This window comes from Nycticebus coucang, chromosome 18 (assembly GCF_027406575.1).
Source record: "Nycticebus coucang isolate mNycCou1 chromosome 18, mNycCou1.pri, whole genome shotgun sequence".
NCBI lineage: Eukaryota > Metazoa > Chordata > Mammalia > Primates > Lorisidae > Nycticebus > Nycticebus coucang.
Window position 1 is genome coordinate 14,908,574 of NC_069797.1, and position 23,096 is coordinate 14,931,669.

The window sequence follows — 23,096 nt, forward strand, 5'->3', positions numbered from 1 at the left end:
GTATAAATCTGTAAATATCCTTTGCCGGCAATGCTGAGCACCCAGCAATTCCCTCCACTCTCTCTGAGGTCTGAAAGCCTGTCCCCCAGGAGTTCGGATTCTTGGGTGACTCCTAAAAGGGAGAGGACAGTCCCCGAGCTGCGGCTGGTCAGCGCTGATTCTGGGGCACTGGAGAGAGGTGAGGATAGTCAGCAGAGGGAGACCCTCACCAGGGCAGTGCTTTCCCGAGGTGAGGTGCAGCAGCCCTCCTTGGGCAACAATACAACGCATATAACTGAGTCAAACTCCCTACCGGCTGCTCTGAGCTCCCTGCTGCTCTGAGCTCCTGGCGCTCCCCCCGCCCTCGCTCTGTGGTCCGGAGACCTGAGCGCCTGCCGTATGACCAGGCAGGGAGCTGGGTGGAGCTGAGTCTGTTTTTTGCTGCCCAGTGGTTCTGGGCTCCAGCCGCTCCCTCCACCCGCCCCCACTCTGAAGCCTGAAGGTTTGTGCGGCGATGGTACAACCGGGCAAGAGGAACTGAATTTGCTCACTGTCGACTGAGTTCCCTACGGCTCGGAGCCCCTGCTGGCTCGGGGCTCCAGGCACTCCCCCGCCCTCACTCTGTGGTCTGGAGACCTGAGCGCCTGCTGTGTAGCCCAGTGGGGAACTGAGTGGAGCCAAGTCTGTTCGCTGCCCAGCTGCTCCCCCCCACCCCGCCCCCACTCTGAAGCCTGAAGGCTTGAGCTGCGGCCGTACAACCAGGCAAGAGACTGGGAGAAACTGAATTTGCTCACTGCTGACTGGGCTCCCTGCAACTCTGAGCCCTTGCTGGCTCTGGGCTCCCGGAGCTCGCTCTACCCTCACTCTGTGGTCCGGAGACCTGAGCGCCTGCCATGTGGCCAGGCAGGGAACTGGATGGAGCTGAGTCTGTTCGCTGCCTGGCGGTTCTGGGCTCCAGCCGCTCCCTCCACCCTGCCCCCACTCTGAAGCCTGAAGGTTTGTGCTGCGACGGTAACCAGGCGAGAGACTGGGAGGAACTGAATTCGCTCGCTGTCGACCGGGCTCCCTACGGCTCGGAGCCCCTGCTGGCTCTGGGCTCCAGGCACTCCCCCGCCCTCACTCTGTGCTCTGGAGACCTGAGCGCCAGCCCTGTGGCCGGGCAGGGAACTGGGGGGAGCCGAGTCTGTTTACTGCCCGGCAGTTCTGGGCTCCAGCCCCTCTCCCCACCCCGCCCCCACTCTGAAGCCTGAAGGCTTGAGCTGCCGCAGTACAACCGGGCGAGAGACTGGGAGGAACTGAATTTGCTCGCTGTCGACTGGGCTCCCTGTGGCTTGGAGCCCCTGCTGGCTCTGAGCTCCTGGCGCTCCCCGCCGCCCTCACTCTGTGGTCTGGAGACCTGAGCGCATGCCGTGTGGCTGGGCAAGGAACTGGGTGGAACTGAGTCTATTTGCTGCCCGGCGGTTCTGGGCTCCAGCCGCTCCCCCCACCCTGCCCTTACTCTGAATCCTGGAGGCTTGGGCTGCAGCGGTGCGGTGGAGCCAAAGATTGGGAGGAATTGAGTGAGCTTGCTGCTGGTGGTTCTGAGCTCCCAGCACCCCACCACACCCTCACTCTGGGATTTGGAGGCCTGTTGCCTGGGAGTCCAGATTCTTGAGGGATTTGTCAGGGTGTGGACAGTGCCTGAACTCTGGCTGGTCGGTCCTGACTCTGGGACACAGGAGTGAGGCTGGGGGAGACCCACATCAGAGCAGCAGTTCCCTGAGGTGGCTGAAGCCATACCCCCTGCCTCCCTGGGCAACCAGAGGAGGCCACCTCTGAGTATAGGATTTGCCTGAGGTGACTCACAGACCCAGGAAACATCCAGGGTAGGGCCGACTCAAAGAACTGAGACTTCAACCCAGAGTAAGTGCTTCACTGAGGTCAAACAGAAGCCAGCTGACAATAAGACAGAACCACTCAGCCCCACCACACCAGACAGGGCCCCAGTCTCTCAGGCTACAACACTGAACAGGCCCTCAACAAAACCCTAGGGGAAAAATCAAAGGGAGTAAAAGAACCATGGGGCAGAATCAGCGGTAAATCTCCAGTAACATGAAAAACCAGAATAGATCAACTCCCCCAAGGAAAGAAATGGCGGATGTAATTGAAGATCCCATTCATAAACAACTGGCAGACATGTCAGAAATCAAATTCAGAATTTGGATTGCATACAAGATTGATAAAATGGAATTAGGAATCCGAGGAGAAATTCAAAAGTTGTCTCAAGAATTTAACGAATTCAAAGACAGAACCACCAAAGACTCAGACACACTGAAGCAAGAATTTGCAGCCCTTAAAGATATGAAAAATACAGTAGAGTCCCTCAGCAACAAAATGGACCAAGCAGAAGAAAGGATTTCTGACATGGAAGATAAAGCCTTCGAACGCTCCCAAACTCTCAAAGAGGAAGAGAAATGGAGAGCAAAAACGAATCTTTCTCTTAGACAGCTCTGAGATAATTCGAAGAAGGCAAATATATGAATAATAGGAGTTCTGGAAAATGATGAAGTGGCATCAATGGGCACAGAGGCCCTTCTGCATGAAATTATGAAAGAGAATTTTCCAGACATGCCTAGAGATTCTGAAATTCAGATAGCAGACAGTTTCAGAACTCCAGCACGATTCAACCCCAATAAGTCATCCCCCAGACATATCATAATTAGCTTCACTAAAGTCAACATGAAGGAGAAAATTCTCAAGTTTATCAGGCAAAAGAAAGCCATTACCTACAAAGGTAAGAACATTAGAATGACTGCAGATCTCTCTGCTGAAACTTTTCAAGCCAGAAGAGAGTGGTCATTGACCTTTAATCTCCTAAAGCAAAATAACTTTCAACCCCGGATCTTGTACCCAGCTAAATTGAGTTTCATCTATGATGGAGAAATTAAATACTTTAACGACATTCATATGTTGAAGAAATTTGCCACAACCAAACCAGCTCTTCAGGATATTCTCAGACCTATCCTCCATGATGACCAAGCCAATTCTCTGCTACAAACGTAAACTCACTCAGAAACTCCTGATCAAACTCCAACCTCTAAAATGGCAAAAAGATTAAAATTGTCCACTGGACTTTTGAAAAACTCGATACCCAAAATTTCACCAAACTTACAAATAATCTCCATTAATGTGAATGGCTTAAACTGTCCTCTAAAGAGACATAGGTTAGCTGACTGGATACAAAAACTCAGACCAGATATCTGTTGCTTACAAGAGTCACATCTTAACTTAAAAGACAAATACAGACTCAGGGTGAAAGGATGGTCATCCATATTTCAGGCAAATGGTAACCAGGAAAAAGCAGGTGTTGCAATTTTATTTGCAGACACAATAGGCTTTAAACCAACAAAAGTAAGGAAGGACAAGAATGGTCACTTCATATTTGTTAAGGGTTAGGCTTCAAACCAACAAAAGTAAGGAAGGACAAGAAGGGTCACTTCATACTCAATATGATGAGATTTCAATTATTAATATCTATGCACCCAATCAGAATGCACCTCAATTCATAAGAGAAACTCTGACAGACATGAGCAACTTGATTTCCTCCAGCTCCATAATTGTCGGAGATTTTAACACTCCTTTGGCAGTGAGGGATCGATCCTCCAACAAAAAGCTGAGTAAAGAAATTTTAGATTTAAATCTAACCATCCAGCATTTAGATCTAGCAGACATCTACAGAACATTTCATCCTAACAAAACTGAATACACATACTTCTCATCAGCCCACGGAACTTACTCCAAAATCGATCACATCTTAGGTCACAAATCTAACCTCAGTAAATTAAAAGGAATAGAAGTTATTCCATGCATCTTCTTGGACCATCATGGAATAAAACTTGAGCTGAGTAACAACAGGAATCTACATACTCATACAAAACATACTCATGAAGTTAAATAACCTCATTAAGTTAAATAATAAGTTAAATAACTTATTAAATAATAAGTTAAATAAATAAGTTAAATAATCATGCTGAATGATAGCTAGGTCAGAGATGAGATCAAGAAGGAAATTGCCAAACTTTTGGAACAAAATGACAATGAAGACACGAACTATCAGAACCTCTGGGACACCGCAAAGGCAGTTCTAAGAGGGAAATTTATAGCGCTGCAAGCCTTCCTCAGGAGAACGGAAAGAGAGGAAGTTAGCAACTCAATGAGACATCTCAAGCAACTGGAAAAGGAAGAACACTCCAACCCCAAACCCAGTAGAAGAAAAGAAATAACCAAAATCAGAGCAGAACTAAATGAAATTGAAAACAAAAGAACAATACAATTTATTGTATTTATTTTGATCAATAAATCAAAAAGTTGTTTTTTTGAAAAGGTCAACAAAATAGATAAACCGTTGGCCAACCTAATCAGTAAAAAAAGAGTAAAATCTCTAATCTCATCAATCAGAAATGACAAAGACGAAATAACAACAGACTCCTCAAAAATCAAAAAAATCCTTAATGAATATTACAAGAAACTTTACTCTCAGAAATATGAAAATCTGCAGAAATGGACCAATACTTGGAAGCACGTCACCTTCCAAGACTTAACCAGAATCAAGTGGAAATGTTGAACAGACCCATATCAAGTTCGGAAATAACATCAACCATACAAAACCTCCCCAAAAAGAAAAGTCTGGGACCAGATGGTTTCACATCAGAATTCTACCAAACCTTTAAAGAGGAATTAGTACCTGTATTACTCAAACTGTTCCAAAATGTAGAAAAAGAAGGAAGACTCCCCGACATGTTCTACGAAGCAAACATCACCCTGATCCCCAAACCAGGAAAAGACCCAACAAAAAAAGAAAATTATAGATCAATATCACTAATGAATATAGATGCAAAAATATTCAACAAGATCCTAACAAACAGAAGCCAGCAACACATCAAACAAATCATACATCATGATCAAGTTGGCTTTATCCCAGGGTCTCAAGGCTGGTTTAAGATACATAAATCTATAAATGTAATTCAGCACATAAACAAAGTAAAAAACAAAGATCATATGATCCTCTCAATCGATGCAGAAAAAGCTTTTGATAACATCCAACATCCCTTCATGATCAGAACACTTAAGAAAATTGGTATAGAAGAGACATTTCTTAAACTGATAGAGGCCATCTACAGCAAACCCAAAGCCAATATCATATTGAATGGAGTTAAATTGGAATCATTTCCACTCAGATCAGGAATCAGACAGAGCTGCCCATTGTCTCCATTGCTTTTTAACATTGTCATGGAAGTTTTAGCCACCTCAATTAGGGAAGAAAAGGCGATCAAGGGTATCCACATAGGGTCAGAAGAGATCAAACTTTCGCTCTTCGCAGATGATATGATTGTATATCTGGAAAATACTAGGGACTCTACGACAAAACTCTTAGAAGTGATCAAGGAATACAGCAGTGTCTCAGGTTACAAAATCAACATTCATAAATCAGTAGTCTTTATATATACCAACAATAGTCAAGTGTAAAAAACAATTGAGGACTCTATCCCATTCACAGTAGTGCCAAAGAAGATGAAATACTTGGGAGTTTATCTAACAAAGGATGTGAAAGATCTATATAAAGAGAACTATGAAACTCTAAGAAAAAAGATAGCTAAGAATGTTAACAAATGGAAAAATATACTATGCTCATGGTTGGGAAGAATCAACATTGTTAAAATGTCCATACTACCCAAAGCAATATATAATTTCAACGCAAGCCCCATTAAAGCTCCACTGTCATACTTTAAAGATCTTGAAAAAACAATACTTCGTTTTGTATGGAATCAGAAAAAACCTCGAATAGCCAAGACATTACTCAAAAATAAAAACAAAGCAGGAGGAATCACGCTACCAGACCTCAGACTATACTACAAATTGATAGTGATCAAAACAGCATGGTACTGGCACAAAAACAGAGAAGTAGATGTCTGGAACAGAATAGAGAACCAAGAGATGAATCCAGCTAATTACCATTATTTAATCTTTGACAAGCCAATTAAAAACATTCAATGGGGAAAAGATTCCCTATTTAACAAATGGTGCTGGGTGAACTGGCTGGCAACCTGTAGAAGACTGAAACTGGACCCACACCTTTCACCATTAACCAAGATAGACTCTCACTGGATTAAAGATTTAAACCTAAGACATGAAACTATAAAAATACTAGAAGAGAGTGCAGGGAAAACCCTTGAAGAAATTGGGTTGGGTGAGTTTTTCATGAGAAGGACCCCCCAGGCAATTGAAGCTGCTTCAAATATACACTATTGGTACTTGATCAAACTAAAAAGCTTCTGCACAGCCAAGAACACAGTAAGTAAAGCAAGCAAACAGCCCTCAGAATGGGAAAAGATATTTTCAGGTTATGTCTCTGACAAAGGTTTAATAAGAGAACGTTTGCGGAGAACTCAAACGCATTAGCAAGAAAAGAACAAGGGATCCCATTGCAGGGTGGGAAAAGGACTGGAAGAGAAACTTCTCTGAAGAAGACAGGCACACGGCCTTCAGACACATGAAAAAATGCTCATCATCTTTAATCATCAGAGAAATGCAAATCAAAACTACTTTGAGATATCATCTAACTCTAGTGAGACTAGCCTACATCACAAAATCCCAAGACCAGAGATGTTGGCGCGGATGTGGAGAAAAGGGAACACTTTTGCACTGCTGGTGGGAATGCAAATTAATACATTCCTTTTGGAAAGAGATATGGAGAAAACTTAGAGATCTAAAAATAGTTCTGCCATTCAATCCTGTAATCCCTCTACTGGGCATATACCCAGAAGACCAAAAATCACATCATAACAAAGATATTTGTTTTAGAATATTTATTGCAGCCCTATTCATAATTGCTAAGTCTTGGAAAAAGCCCAAGTGCCCATTGATCCACGAATGGATTAATAAATTGTGGTATATGTACACCACGGAATATTATGCAGCCTTAAAAAAAGATGGAGACTTTACCTCTTTCATGTTTACATGGATGGAGCTCGAACATATTCTTCTTAGTAAAGTGTCTCAAGAATGGAAGAAAAAGTACCCAATGTACTCACCCTTATTATGAAATTAATGTAGGACCTTCACATGAAAGCAATAACCCAGTTACAACCTAAGAATAGGGAGAAGGGGGAAAGGGAAGGGAGGGAGGGGGGAGGTAGCTGGAGGGAGGGGGATGAATGGGATTACACCTGCGGTGTATCTTACAAGGGAAAATGTGAATCCTAGTAAAAGTGGAATGTAAAGGTCTTAGCAAAATAACTAAGAAAATGCCAGGAGGGCTATGTCAACTAATGTGATGAAAATGTGTCAAACGGTCTGTGAACCAAGTGCATGGTGCCCCATGATCATACTAATGTACACAGCTATGATTTAATAAAAAAAAAATGAATAAAAAAAAAGGAGTCTTCCAACAAACTTCCCCTATATCATATTCACCAGAAAGACAGGATATGGACCAGGTACATAATTTGCAGGGTGTAGTGAAAAATTAAAGCACAGGATTTCTTGCTTAATAATTATTCAAAATTTCAAGATGACAGCAGAGCATTAAACTATGCATAAGGTCCTTCTGACCACAGGCCCTGGGTGGAGAGCATAAGGTACATGGGCATGAAGCCAGTATTTCCCACACTCATGGCTAAACTAGATTGACCACTGCACAACATGATGGTTTAGTGGTGCCAATCCCTGCACTGTCAAAGCTTGTATATAAATTTTGACCCCTCAAAAACTTAACTCCTAATAGCCCACTGTAGATCACAAGGTTTACCAGGAACATGGGCAGTCAATTAACACATATCTTGTATGCTATATGTATCATATAGTACATTCTTATAATACAGTAAGCTAAAGAAAAGAAAATGATATTAAGAAAATCATAAGAAAATATATATACTGTTCATTAAGTTGCAGGCATCATAATCAAGGCTTCATCCTTATCATTTTCACATTGAGGAGGCAGAGGGGAAGGAGGAGGAGGAGAAGAAGGAGGAGGATGAGGATGACGATAACTTGATCTTGCCACCTCAGGGATGGCAGAGGTGGAAAGAAATCTATTTATAATTAGACCATCACAGTTCAAACCCATGTTGTTTAAGGATCAAGTATAATTTCAGACAAAGGGTATAGGGCTGCTATCACTGATTTGGCTCAACTGGGATTTATTGCTCAACATTGGGGTAGAGGCCACTATCCCCAGAGCCATAAGGAGAAGAGTGAAAGCGGAATAAAATTGAAATGCTTCCACACAAAGAGGTGGAGGAAGGGCTTTGTGTTGGTAATCAACAGCATCTGATTGGAGTCTATCTCCAAGCACTCTCTGCCTTCCCATATTCTGCTGCCTCCCAAGAGTTTACATTTCTGGGATCTAACTCAATTCTGCACTATGTGACTTTGAGCACATTGTTTTATTTCCCAGAATTTCAATTTCCTTTTCTGTAAAATTGGAATATATGGGTGTTCCCACAGTTCGGAGTGTGACCCTCACACCCTGTACATACATCAACAGAGGGAGGAATTTGAGCTTTCTCCCTAGGTGATAATTGTAGCAAGTTCATAATGATTCCCACTGCTGCTGGCCAGGTATTTCCTTGGACTGAAAAGCCTAAGGGATGTTTCCCGCATGCGAGGGCTGAGGGAGGAAGGGTAGGAAAAGGCCGCTCTTTCTTGTTTTGGTCAGACTCTTTCTCACATCTCCAAAGTATTTTTTGCCCTGCAAGAAAAAATATCTATAGGTTATTAGGATTAGAGCATGGACATCTCCGGGAGCCATCTCTTACCACACCATCCTAGATAATTCAGCTTCCACCTGACCTGCCAGCTGACTAGAGATACCTGAGCAAGCTCAGCAGAGAGCAATTGAGCTAGACCAGACTAGAAGACCCATTCAGCTGACCCAAGGAATCATGAGCTATATAAACAGTGATGTTGTAAGACACTAGGTTTTGGGGTGGTTTGTTACACAGCAATGATAGCAATTACAAACTATAAATTGGCTCATGATTAAATCCACTGTGCCCACATCATGGGCACAAAGCCAGTGCCTTGTGTTCCTCACAGTGGGAGAGATAGACAGTGTATATTATAAGCCCTCCAAAGATAAAATACATTTTGCACCTGAACTTTGGGGCCATTTTCTCTGAATTCAGTATTTATTAACTAAAAATTCTATAAGATATTGTTCTCTGGCTGCTTTCCCGTCTCATAAAGAAACTCATTTTTCATGGGTTTGCCTGAAAAATGGGACTACTAGCCCTGTACTTGCTCTTCTAAGCAAAGTTACCTCTATGCTTTTAATGTATTCTGACCCTCCAATACACTCTTCTGGTCCCCATTTTCTAAGGGAGTCCTCTATTAGTCAATATTAGGTACTTTTCTTGTTAAAAAATTAAAAAAAATTATCTCCTGCAGAAAGCATCCCATTGTAGAGAAAACAATGTATACCTTTACAAAACTGTTAAGGATTAAGTGAGACCATAGGAGAAGTACTTATCACAGTGTCTTGGAACTGCAGGTACCCTATAAATGTAAACTCAACTCTTAGTAGAGTAAGGAGTATTACAACTAGTTTCTTTCTTTTTTTTTTAATTAAAAATATTCATTTACATTCTACATTTACTAAATTTCACATATACCCTTGTAAGATGCACCACAGGTATAATCCCACCAATCACCCTCCCTCTGCCCACCTCCCATCTCCCTCCCCGCCCTTTCCCCCTATTCTTAGGTTATAACTGGGCTATAGCTTTCATGTGAAAGCCATAAATTAGTTTCATAGTAGGGCTGAGTACATTGGATACTTTTTCTTCCATTCTTGAGATACTTTGCTAAGAAGAATATGTTCCAGCTCCATCCATGTAAACATGAAAGAGGTAAAGTCTCCATCTTTTTTTAAGGCTGCATAATATTCCATGGTGTACATATACCACAATTTATTAATCCATTCATGGATCGATAGGCACTTGGGCTTTTTCCATGGCTTAGCAATTATGAATTAGGCTGCAATAAACATTCTGGTACAAATATCTTTGTTATGATGTGATTTTTGGTTTTCTGGGTATATGTCTAGTAGAGGAATTATAGGATTGAATGGCAGATCTATTTTTAGATCTCTAAGTGTTCTCCAAACATCTTTCCAAAAGGAATGTATTAATTTGCAGTCCCACCAGCACTGTAGAAGTGTTCCCTTTTCTCCACATCCATGGCAACATCTCTGGTCTTGGGATTTTGTGATATGGGCTAATCTTACTGGAGTTAGATGATATCTCAAAGTAGTTTTGATTTTCATTTCTCTGATGATTAAAAATGATGAGCATTTTTTCATATGTCTGTAGGCCATGTGCCTGTCTTCTTCAGAGAAATTTCTTTTTAAGTCTCTTGCCCAGCCTGTGATGGGATCACTTGTTCTTTTCTTGCTTATACATTTGAGTTCTCTGTGGATTCTGGTTATTAAACCTTTGTTGGAGACATAACCTGCAAATATCTTCTCCCATTCTGAGGCCTGTTTGTTTGCTTTACTTACTGAGTTCTTGGCTGTGCAGAAGTTTTTTTTAGTTTGATCAGGTCACAGTAGTCTATTTTTGAAGCTGCTTCAATTGCCCCGGGGGGTCCTCCTCATAAAACACTCGCCCAGACTGATTTCTCCAAGGGTTTTCCCTACACTCTCTTCTAGTATTTTTATAGTTTGATGTCTTAAGTTTAAATCTTTAATCCAGTGAGAGTCTATCTTAGTTAGTGGTGAAAGGTGTGGGTCCAGTTTCAGTCTTCTACAGGTTGCCAGCCAGTTCACCCAGCACCATTTGTTATATAGGGAATCTTTTCCCCACTGAATGTTTTTATTGGCTTGTCAAAGATCAAATAAGGGTAAGTAGTTGGATTCATCTCTTGGTTCTCTATTCTGTTCCAGACATCTACTTCTCTGTTTTTGTGCCAGTAGCATGCTGTTTTGATCACTGTTGATTTATAGTATAGTTTGAGGTCTGGTACAACTAGTTTCTTATTCTGGTTTTCCAATAACTCTTCATCTGGTCTTAACATGTTAATTTTTTTGGAGGGTATCACCTTTACCATTTATCAAAGAGGGAATTAGAATAAAAAACTCTAAGAGTCTTTCTTTTCTCCAAATTATAAATTGTGATTCAATTGCTGGTTTCCCAATTTTTAAAATTTTTATAGGAGTGTGTTGTAGATATGATTCTAATGTATCAACTAATTTGAATAAAATGACTGTGTTTTGGTGTCTGATGAGCTGAGATGAAGTGACAAATGACATAAACAAATACAACCATAAATGAATATATGGCAGAAATGTAAGGTAGTAGTAGTACATTTTGGATGAGAGCAATGGTCATACTGTGGTCAGAAATATGGGAATTCATTTGGGAAATTTTAAGATTGATAAGGAATGCTGGAAGAAAGCTTTAGTTTTCCTCTAATTAGTGAGAATTACCTTTATGGAAGATGAAAGTAGAATGATTGAGAACATGAGATCACCCAGGAGAGGAGCCCTGTATTAGATTTCTATTGCATATAACGTAATAGTATAAAATAAGTAGCTTAAAACAACACCCTCTATTATACCATACTTTCTATGGGTAGGAGTCCAGGCACAGCTTACTGACTTATGAGGAGTGTAATCAAGGTATTGGCTGGGCTGCATTCTTATCTGAAGGCTTAACTGGGGTAGAAACTTCCTTTGAGCTCTCTCAGGTTATTTGTAGCATTTCATTTCCTTGTGTTGGGGGATTGAAGATCCCAACTTTTTGCTTGGCCAGAGGCTTCTCTCAGCTTCTAGTGACTGCTCACAGTCCCCTGAGGCCACCTACCATTCTCAGGGACCACCCACACTTCAACATGGCTGCTTCCTTCATCACTATAGTAAGGAGAGCCTCTAGAACAAATCCGCTAACAACATGGAGGATTACACAATATATTAGAATCATTAGAGGATTACACAATATATTAGAATCATAGAGGATTACACAATATATTAGAATCATTAGTTGATGATATCCCATTACCTTTGCTAGAAACAGGCCATAGATCCTATCTGCACCTAAGAGGAGAGAACTTCACAATTCTGTGACCATCAGGAGGCAGGAATCTGGAGGGATCACCCTAAAGTCTGCCTGCTGCATTCTCTTAACAGGTAGATGGCAAACATACATGATTTGCCTTTTTGCACTCCTATATCCTATAGAAATGACTTTGAGGAAGTCACTTTGTCTCTTTCCTAGGCCTTATCTTCATTGCAGAAAGTCTTCAAGATGGCTGTCCATTTTCAGGTGAAGACATTTGTATCAAAATGGAGAGGTATATTAGCTATTAAATAAATGGTTCAAGTCTAATGAGGACAATTCATTTCTCTCATTCCACTTCATTATTAAATATGTCTTTTTTCTGCTTTTGGTTCAATGCTTCCAAGTTTTCTCCAGGTTTCTCCAAGGCCCCAGGAGCTTAGTGAATTAGTGTACTAGTGAATTAACAATAAGGTAGGATCTTACATTTCTCTTACTAGACGGGTTTTGACTAACTGAGCAAAACAAAAATTTGCTTGGAAAATAAAAGTTGATTAAATATTAAACAGAAAGAAAGTTCCATAAATAAATCCTTGAAAGAAACAGAACCAATTTACAAGCTTCCAATTTTGATTAAAGTTTTGTTTTGTAAAAAAACAGAGAATTAAATTTAAAATGTATTTTTTCTTTTGCCCACACCTCTACCCACTGTGGGACAGACTTGAACTGGGTTAGAGTCCACACTTGTTCTTTTTTCCTAATATTGCTTCAAAAATGGAGCACCTGTATATCTAAAGAAACAGGCAAATGAGCAGTTTAATGAACTGACCTTTAACCTTGTAAGTATTTATTCCATTGCTCAGGGGGATGCGGTTCTGAGCTAATGAAAAATCCTGAAACTGTCGTGATAATTCGGTATTAAAGATAGCTCTGTCAAATGCCTTTTGAGACATCGTAAGCATTGCCCTTTCTCTGACCCCCGCCTTCTGAGCTGTAACATTCCTCTCGTCCTCATTCAAGTGGATTTTACCCTGTCCTATCCCCCTTCTTCCTGTCCAAGAGCTTCTCTTCAACAATATTAGTTGTCAATTATTAAGCACCTTCTACATCAGACTCTCATTTAGGTTTTTTAAACACCCTCATCACCTAACATTTTTGAGCATTTACTCTATGAAAGGCAATCCCATATTCTCTTATTTAATTCTTATCCTTAGCGCTATGAAGGTTTGTATTTAAGAAGATAGTTTCGAATATTTACTTATGCACTTCTTACTTTTTTTTTTTTTTGACAGAGCCTCAAGCTGTTGTCCTGGGTAGAGTGCTGTAGCATCACAGCTCACAGCAACCTTCAGCTCCTGGGATCAAGCAATTCTCCTGCCTCAGCCTCTCAAGTAGCTGGGACTACAGGTGCCCACCACAATGCCTGGCTATTTTTTGGTTGCAGCCATCATTGTTGTTTGGCGGGCCGGGCTGGATTCGAACCTGCCAGCTCAGGTGTATGTGGCTGGCGCCTTAGCCACTTGAGCACAGGCGCTGAGCCAGCACTTCTTACTTAATATCAGAAGATGGAATGGGAATTGGGTCTCTTAAAAACTTTATTAGATGAAAGAAATAGTTCTTGCATATTTTCTGTATATTTCCTTGGCACAGCAACATGAGTAATAATTGGTGTTCAAGGCCAAAAGCTGATATAATGAGAGTTACTATTTCCGGTCTTCTGATGACTCCTTTAGCCCACATATGTCTATATAATCAGCACATGCACATACATGTAACTTCAGGAGGGCAAGTCCTTAGCATTCATTGCTCCTACAATGTATCAGTGCTTCAGAGAGGAAAACAGGGATAAATATGGATCAAGAGCATGGAAATATTTGAGAATGTTAAGGTGTGGCCTCTGCTAGTGTGTGTATGCTGCTCCTTGTATCAAGAGTGTGTTTATTTTCTCTCCCCTTGAGTTCAGTCTGGCCCTGTGATTGCTTTGACCAATACAAGGTAGTTAAAGTAACATTCCAGTAACTTCAAGCTCAGGCTTTAAGACGCTAACAACTTCTATTTCTCAGCAGGTGCCATGTTGTGAGGAAGACCAGCAGGTATGTGGACAGGCCCCTAGGCATGAGAACCAAGAGCCTCCATCAACAATCTCCACTGAGCTTCCAGTTAATAGTGAGCACCAATAGCCATCCAGGAGAATGCAGCTGGTTTGGACTTCCCAATCATTCTAACATTCCAGTCAACACCAAAAGAAATATAACTGCCCATCTACCCCACAGAATGAGAAGTAATAAGGTGCTACATTATAAAGTGGTTTATTATGTTGCTACTGATAACCAGAATGCTTTGGTTTCTTTCATATAAGGTTGTTTTCGGCAAGCCCTTTGTTGGGAATATTTTTCTTTTCCTCTCTCATTTTGTGCCCCTTTGAACTCATGTTACAGACATATCAGGGCTCATCCCAGACTCCTTCCAGCATAAGAATCAGTCTAGCTATTCTTTTCATCCCTACCTTGGAGGATCCATCAGGGGTTCAGGGGAAAAGAGACAAGTAGCTTGTAGACCAGCTTTTCTGTTTAGAGAAAAAAGTTCTTGTTGTTGTTGGTTTTCGTTTGACCTTGGTTTCAATTTTCTGCATCTCTGCTTGACAAGAAAAGTGATTCAATTTTGGGATCATGATTAGGTATGGACCAACAGGAAGGCATGGGGTGGGGAGAGCTGCTTTTGCAAATATACATTGTGGGTCATATGCCTCACATTGACTGTTGGTAGCCTCCAGAGATTCCATGTAGAAGGCTCCTAGGATGCATTTGGAGGCATCAGGAAAGGTTGCTGTGTCCACTATGCTGCTGGCATGCTTTATATTTTTACCCTCCCTTTAGGGTTTCAGGAGCTGTGATGCACCACAGGGACAGCTACATATCATTTGATTTAATGTCATTTCAAACTGATTATGCTATCATTGTATAAATTTGTATAAACTCTAGATTACATTTTAATGGTCTAGTTTACATTCTCTTCCCTCTATTTTTCTGGTTGATAAAATTTTAAAAGGACATCTGTTGTGCTCATGATGACTTTTTCCTTAGGATGCAAAGTTGCTGGAATGCGTGGTATTGATTTTTCTTAGGTAATGACCTCCCCTATCTTATCAAAGCAGGCTCTGGCTGTAGACGGTCTTCTCTCTTAGTTCAATTGTGTAAGTTTGCCATTTGTTGGCTGGCTGAATGAATAACTGCTTCTCACATCTCCTTCTTGTTTCTCATATGTTTATCTTCAACTCCAAAGGAGTCTAGAATCTGGAGGCCTGGACAGAGACTAATGAGAAATTCCAAAGCCACTTTAAGGGTTGTAGTGAAGAATCTATGTCCTGTTGGGGATAGGGAAAGGTTGAAAGGAGCTGTGTGCCAGATATAGTTGCTGCCACAAGCAATGGCAAGTATTTAATGAATATTTTTCTTGCACATACAGCCTGGTGAGGTATCTACGGCAGTGGTTCTCAACTGGTGGTAATTTTGCCTTATCCTCTTTCCCTGAGAACATTTGGCAATGTCTGCAGATATTTTTAGTTGTCATCAGGTGGTGTTACTGGTACTAATAGGTAGATGACAAGGGCATTGTTAATACATAGTAGTACAGTTCTCCAAGGCAAAGAATTTTCCAGCCCCAAATGTTTTTTTTTTTTTTTTTCTTGAGACAGAATTGAACTCACCAGCCTTGATGTATGTGGCTGGCACTGTAACCACTGTGCTATGGGTGCTGAGCCATCCAGCCCCAAATGTTAAGAGTACTGAGGTTGAGAAATCCTGATCTGAGGACATGAAGACATATGAACACGGTTCCTTCCTCCATGAAGGGGAAATAGGGCAAAAGGAAATATGGATAAAAAGTGGGTAGAATGGGACATGGAACAGATAGGGGTCAAGCCAAGCCTTGTCTCCTTGGCACACACAATGTGTCACAGAGAAAAGGTCATGTCACAGAGCAAAGGCCATTCATGAGAGGGAAGAACAGGCCACGGGATGTGATGACTCCAGCATGGGTATGAATAGTAATGAAACAGGAGCCACAGTGTTCCTTAGAGCTTGGGGCTTGGTCCTCTTAATTCTTCTTCCTAGGGAGAGATCTCATATAGCACCATGGACTTTAAGTAATCTCTTTGTGCTGATGATTTGCAAATCTCGATCTTAATCTCAGTCTTTTCCTCTTAAATTTAGACTCGGATACCTCAATGGGGTATTCATATGTGATGTCCCTTAGATGTAATTAACTTAACACATCCGGAATGGAACCTTTGCTTTTCTCTCCCAAACTTGTTCCCTTCCTCTAAGTATTTATTCCATCTTTCAGAGAATATGCACCATCCTGCCTATGCTGGGGTCATCATGTGACACATTGTATATGGCCAGGAGACAAGGTGTGGCCTGACCCTTATCTGTTCCAGTCCTTATTCTACTCTCTTTTCATCCTTATTTCCCTTTGTCATGGTCTCCACCCCCTCAAACCGGGATGAAAGAATCATGTTCAATTATGTCTTTATACCCATAGACCAGAGTTTCCCAACCTCACTACTATTGTTTTATTCAGGAGAAAAGCATGATTCTTCTCATTTTCCAAATATTTATATCCAATCTATTAAAAAGTATATGGGTTCTACCTTTTAAATATAACTCAAAACCTCCTTCTTGACCCTATCTCCTCTTTTACTCCTCTTATTTCAGGTCACCATGCCGTGTAAGTTTCAAAGATGAATGAGACAACTTCCTAAATGGTTCACCTTCTTCCTTCCCCATTCCCTGCCCCACCCAATCTACATATGACAGTAACATGTAAATTAGATCATGCCATCTCCTTGGAACCTCTACGGTCACCTACTGTTCTTATGCTGTGATCTATACTCAGAGACACACCAGGAGATGATGGCCGTGTGACAACAGAGCAGAGACTGGAACATAGCGTCTGCAAGGCAGGAGCATCAAGGGTGGCCAATGAACTAACACCAGAAGCTGAAAAAAGGAAGGGCAGATTCTCCTGTACCTTATTCATTACCCTATTCCAAATGATGCCTTGAGTTTGGACTTCTGGGCTCCAGAACTCTGACACAATAGATTTCTGCTGTTTGAACCCCCTCAGTCTGTGGCACTTTGTGGGGCACCCCTGTGCCTCTTCTCTCACCTGCTTCTGTTCATGCTGGTTATCTTCCTCTTCTTCAGAGTATCAAGCTTACTCTGCCTGGAGGCTCTTGCTCTAGCTGGTTCCTTCCTCTAGAAAAACAGAGGTGTTCCTTCATGTTACTCAAACGTCAGTCTATAGTTCTCTGAGAGGATTTCTCTAATCCATAGTCCTTTTCCACACCTCCTCGAGTCCTGATTTGATTTGTTGCTTGGGACACCATACTCTGTGAAATGTTCTTGGTTGTTTATTGCCAGTATTTGCCACTACCATGCAAACTCCATCAAACAGCATCTTTCTTCTCTTGTTAACTGCTGTTCCTATTTCACACAAAGTAGTGCCCCAATGAGTAGATATTTCATAAATACTTTTTTTGAATAAATGGGCCAGTTTAAAAATAAAAATGTTCTCCACCAAAGAGAAGCTGGTTTGAATGACTGGAAAAGAAGGAATAGACCATGGATAATTTGATCAGGTCTTGAAGGAGCAAAGGAGCTGGAGTTTCCCATAGAGGATCATTCTCCTCTGGGTGAGAGAAATCCCAGCCCATGTGACACGTTTGACCTTCAATAGGAAGGGGACATGGCTAGTCATGTTCCATCAGGCCCACCCTTTTTCCTTTACAAATATTTATGCTTTGAGCTCCCCTCCCAGGCCTGGAGGGATCTGGGGGATGTCTGCACACGTGCGAGCAGGGCCAAATGGAGACACTGCAGTGCTATTAGCACAGATGGTTGTCATATGTATGCAAATGAGAAACAAATTGAATTTGGTGTCCCCTCTCACCAGCTGTCCTATCAAGGAAGGCTCCCAGAGCAGCACAAGAACTGCCGCTACATTGCTAATCTGTCACCACAGATTAATTACAGCAAGCACATTAATCACCATTTGTTTCTGGTACAAAGGGAAATATCTTGTTTTTCAAGTACATCCTGTTAAAAGAAGGTGTCCAGCCTTGTAGAAACAAGGCCCAACAAGGGCACCAGGCTTCATTAGTTAGGAGCTAGAGGCAAATGAAAGACGAAAAGCCTCAGGCTGCCCTCTGCCTTCAGAGCGATCTGCTGGAGAGGATTTGGGAAGGGGCCTTGAGGCTGGATACTCAAGGACAGCTATCCAGCTCTCACTTTAACTGATGTTGGGACAGCCCCAAGTTTCAAAGAGTTAATTTTGCCTAGTGGATCCCCAAAGAATCAGGAGCTGATGGAAACAGATGTTTTTGATGAATTATTATTATTATTTGGTAGAAAGCGCAACAGATAGGGCAGCAGCTGGGAATTTCAGGGGCCAGATTGGAGTTCTGGTCATATTCTTGGTTCTTATTTAGAAATTGGGTTAGCCTGGTGGTTTTTCAACCTTTTGGAGAGTCAAAACACAGTTGAAATATTTTCTTTTTCCTTTAGAGATGGTGTCACAGGGTGGCCCAGGCTGGAGTGCAGTGGTGCAATCACAGTTCATTGTAACCTAGAATCCTAGGGCTCAAGAGAGCCTTCTGCCTCAGCCTCTCCAGCAGCTGGAACTACAGGTGCACACCACCAGCCCTGCTTCTATTTGAAAATTTAATGGACATGATAGATTCTGTTCCTGCAAAATCCCCACATGCACAGGATGTTATATTTAGTCAATGCAGGTAGGCTCACAGATCCTCTGAAGCTGCCCTTTTGTGTCTCTGTGTGTGTATGTGTGTGTGTGTGTGTGTGTATGTGTGTGTGTGTGTGTGTGTGTGATGATGATGCATATTTTGTTACCATTTATTCAGGAATCCGTAAGTAACAAATCAACCTTGGCCCTTGGTATTTATGGTATTTATTTTTCAGGATTTTTGTCCTGACTATGTTTATCTACTTTCCTCTGTAGCTTTTCTATGCACCAGTGTTATGAGAGTTTCAACAAGATGATCTGCACTTCCTGCTTTCCCCAGCACCCATCTCAGCTACACATCTCCACCGCTTACAGGCCATGCCTCTTAGTTTCACTGACTCATTCACTCACCCATTCATTCAACAAACGATTCTTGGACATTGTACTTGATGGAGGATATGGTGAGGGAAACAGGTGCCATTGTGGTTTTCATGAAACTTTCACTTGGGAAGGAGAGACAGGTTTTAATCAAAAAAGCACAGAGCCACATGGGAAATTTCAGTGACAAGGGAAAGCCTACAGTGGAGAGCCATCCGGAACAGAGGAGGCTTTCTTGAAGAGGTGAGGGGTGCCAAGATATGGAGGATGAAGCATAACTGACCTGGCAAAGAAGGATGTCAAGAGAAGTCCCTCCAAGCAAGGGGAAAACCTTTGGGATAGAAGAGCACATGGCTTACTCAAGAACCTGAAATGAGACCAGTGCCAGTGATTTTCAGATACCAAAGTATAGCGTGAGAATGTGACCACAGAGCAGGAGGGCTCTTGGAACAAGACACAGTCCCTGCTAGGTTTAAGCAGTTAGAGAAGTCAATTTGTTTCATATTTTTAATAGATTCCTTCTCTTTGACATTCAAACCAGGTATTGGGTCTTGTGGGGTCTTGGTTACTATAGATTTCTGACTAAGAGTTAGTTACCCTGTGATTCTATATTGGACACTATCAGGGATTCAAAAGAAATGGCAAATGGTGTCTGTCATTTGGCAGGGTGGCCTTCAGTGTATGAAGGTCACTACAAAAGTTTTGAGAAAGGCTGTGTTACAGTCCATTATTTCATTTCCAAGAAACACAGTTGACTGTGTCCTTTCTAATTCACCCATGCAGGTTTCAACTTGCGGGGTTCATTTCTGCTGCTGGGAGGGATATTCCATCCACATAGTACTCAGCTGTGGTCAGCCATGGAGCTGGGAAGAGAGTATATTTATATGATGATTTTCTGTGATTTTAAAAGTGGGTTAGACAAGTCTCAAAGCCTTGAGAGTTTGAATTGGGCTTTTGAGACCTTGCTCCTTAAAGAATTTGTCAGTGGTTCCAAAAATTTAGAAGCAGCTGAACTTCAGGGAAAGACAACAAGAAGAATGGGTGTCCAGCAACCACAGGGACTAGGGAAAACATGGCCACTGAGGAAAACATCACCGCTGTGGAAAAATGGTTTGTGAAAACAATCTAATGACATTGAAGGACATTGAAGTGGCACTACAGTTTTGATCACTGGTAGTGTCCAAAATCCTGCATAATTATTTTTGAGTTAGGCAAGTGTCATCCAAATGGGTGCCTCACATTTTGACAGATGAGCAAAAGTGCACCGTGTTGAATGGTGAGAAGGCATGCTGGTCAGATGCAGTGGATGTGGAGGCGAGTCTAAATGTGTTTCTGACATCATTACCAGTGCTGAAACCTAGATTTGCCAGTTTGACCCAGAGAACAAATATCAATTGACTGTGGATTTTTCCCCCTCATAAAAACCCACAAAAAAAGTGAAATGGTCCTCAAGAGTTAGAAAGAAAATGGTGGCAACTTTCAAAAGCAGTCATGCCCCAGCTGTTCCTCTGGAGGAACACAGGACTGTCACTGCTCAGTGGTACACAACAGTGTACCTACAGAAGTTTCCAGGAAGCTTTGAGAACAGCAGCCAAGGACAGGACTATGGGGGCCATCTTGTACCATGACAACAGGTCTGCCCACACAGCCAGTGTACCATTCAGTTCCTGGAGTCCACAGAGGTTAAACATATGACTTATGCACCCTTCAGTCTTGACCTGGCCCTGTGTGATTATTTCCTATTCCCTGCAGTAAAAATTCTCATGTGTGGGAGAATGTTCTCCAGCCCTGAAGAAGCTGTCCACACCTATAAAAGTGAGATTATAGCCCTTGAAGAAAATAAGTGGAACGAATGTTTTCAAAAATGGTTTATAAGAATGCAAGAGTTCACAGAATGTTGTAGTGATTATTTTGAGAAAATATAGCAATCAAAATGATTTTATATTTCTTCATTTTTGTGTATCACAAAACTTTCAGAGCATCTCTTGAAATACCATTTAGGGGTTGGGGGAGAATTTGAGGGGTTTGTGCCATATCCAGAGCTGAGAATTGCTTTTGGGTAGAGGGAAGTCAAGGAGCATTTGAACTAATTTAGGACAAGGTCCTATTTTCAGAGGGCTTAGGATCATTTTTTGAGATTCAAGAATTTCACAAGTGAGAGCAGCAAAACTCAAGAGAGGAATGAAGATAACAAGAGGTGTTTGTTGGGGGCATATGTAAGAAAGAAAAAGTTTTCCTTGTGAATTTAAACTGCAATGGCTTAGAACTCTCAGAGGCAGGTTTATTGTTTGTTTGCCTAAAAACTTCTTGTTGACAATTGTGTTGCTAGAAAAATGAGAAGCTGCTCTTTAAAGTAAGTAAATAGTATAAAATTTTATACCAGGTTCAGCCAATTTGAAGTGAAACCACAATATATTTAAAAAGTCTTGTAGAAATAAAGTCATGTTAAAGGCAAATATTTTTTCCCTAAAATAAGAAGTTTGAAGAAAATGTCCATCATATCCTTGGCTTTCTATAAAGTACAATTTTGGTTGCTTAAGGAACAGTAAAAATTCTGGAGAAGGAAAAATTGATTAATAATTGTGATGGATAATTTTATGTGTCAACTCAACTAGGTAAAGGGCTTCCCAGATAGCTGATAAAACATTATTTCTTGTTGTGTTTGTGAAGGTGTTTCTAGAGATGAGTATTTGAATCAGTGAAGTGAGTAAGGAAGTTTCACCCTCACCCTTGTAGTCAGGCATCGCCCAATCTGTTGAGAGCCCCAAGTAGATAAAAAAAAGGTGTAGGAAGGAAAAATGTGCCTTCTCTTCTTGAGATGAATCATTTTTCTTCTCCTGACCTCAGAAATGGGAGCTCCTGGTTTTCTAGCCTTCAGACTTGGGAACTTTCACCAGCAACCCAATGGTTCTGTAAGGACTGAGGCCTTTGGACTCAATTTTGAGTGACAGGATTGGGTCCCCTGATTCTTGGGTCTTTGAACTCAGATTGAATTATGCCACTGACTTTCTTGATTCTTCAGTTTGCAGACAGCATATTGTGAGGCTTTCTAGCTTCCATCACCACAGAGCCAAATCCCACAATAAATCCCCTCTTATATACATCCTATTGGTTCTGCTTCTTTGGGGAACTCTGAATAGTACAATAATGAAGTATGGCTTTTACAAGAATCTCATACTTAGGAATTGCTCCTAAGGAAAATTAGGAAAAATTGTGTATAATGTATTTATCATCAAAAAGATGAAAAAAAAATCTATATACCCTTACCTCAATAGTATCGATTAAATAAATAATGATCACCTATATGAAGGAATATTATGCAGTAATTTTAAAGGAATAGTTTGTATATATTTTTATTGGTGGGGTAACCAAAACAAACCCAAAGTAACATTGATGTAAATAAGTACTTATTTAAGTCATCAGAAGGGGACTTCCTCATCTTTCCACCACCCAATTTATGAGCCTACCTTGATCAGGACACATATTGTCTATCTTCCATATTTGTTCAAAGGAAAGGGGATCTCTGCTCTTGCGAAAGGCTCATCATTCTGCTTATCGCCTGGACTCCATCTCCTTTAGCTGTCTCAGGGATGTCACTGCTGCAGTTCTTACATTTTCCTGGTCCTTCCCATCAGCACAGTGAGAAGTGCCCATTCTTCCCACATCTCATAGCAGCCTAAGTGTCATTTGCGCTCATCCATTCTGAGAAAAACTCAGAACTGTTACCCACAATGCCTGTTTCCATGTTAGCTCAGCCCAATCTGGTTTCTGTCACTACCACTCCACAAAAACCCTGTCAAGGTTACAAACTGCCTTCATGTTGTCAAACAATGTGACGTTAAGATGTGCGTGTACACGGTGGAATGACTAAGTCAGACTCCTTAACAAAGTTGTCACCTCATGTACACTTATTATTTGCTTATAGTGAGAACCTTGGAATCTTTTAGCAATTTCGAAATATAC